The sequence below is a fragment of the Penaeus monodon genome, chromosome 22 (assembly GCF_015228065.2).
Source record: "Penaeus monodon isolate SGIC_2016 chromosome 22, NSTDA_Pmon_1, whole genome shotgun sequence".
Classification (NCBI taxonomy): Eukaryota; Metazoa; Arthropoda; class Malacostraca; order Decapoda; family Penaeidae; genus Penaeus; species Penaeus monodon.
Window position 1 is genome coordinate 39817061 of NC_051407.1, and position 473 is coordinate 39817533.

A 473-nucleotide genomic window follows, 5' to 3' on the forward strand; every position below is an offset into this window, starting at 1 on the left:
AATATCTAGCATGAATCAAAATCCTTCCAAAACAACCTGAGTCACTGAACCCGTCATCTCAACACGCAAAGTCTTTTCTAACAGCTTTGATCATTAACATCCAAGCCATTCTCAACACCAGAGAGAGGTTCCTCAACACCAGAGAATACAACTCCTTCCAAACATCTAGATTTCTTGAAACCATAAGTATCCTCACCACCAGACAACACCATTCAACACCTTAAACATAATGAATCATTAACACCCACAACGTCAGCACCAAAAAAACACCATCGCATTCTCAACATCCATGATTATTAACACCTTGATACTGAAAGAAAGAAAAAATGAAATGCACCAACCATCTCCTTCCTTAACAGCTTAAACCAACGGCATTAGCACTACAACATGCACCATCAACCACTCAACCACCGAAAAAGAAAAGAAAAGGAAAAAAACACGGATCAGTTCCTTCAAAAAAAAAATCTCGATTC

At 38.5% G+C, this 473-nt stretch overlaps 1 protein-coding gene across 1 annotated transcript in view; it reads left to right on the forward strand.

Moving 5' to 3' along the window:
- The window catches only part of LOC119587128 (probable G-protein coupled receptor CG31760), a gene marked incomplete in the record, with an annotated part of 16856 nt that overhangs the window by 9653 nt on the left and 6730 nt on the right, over positions 1–473 (forward strand).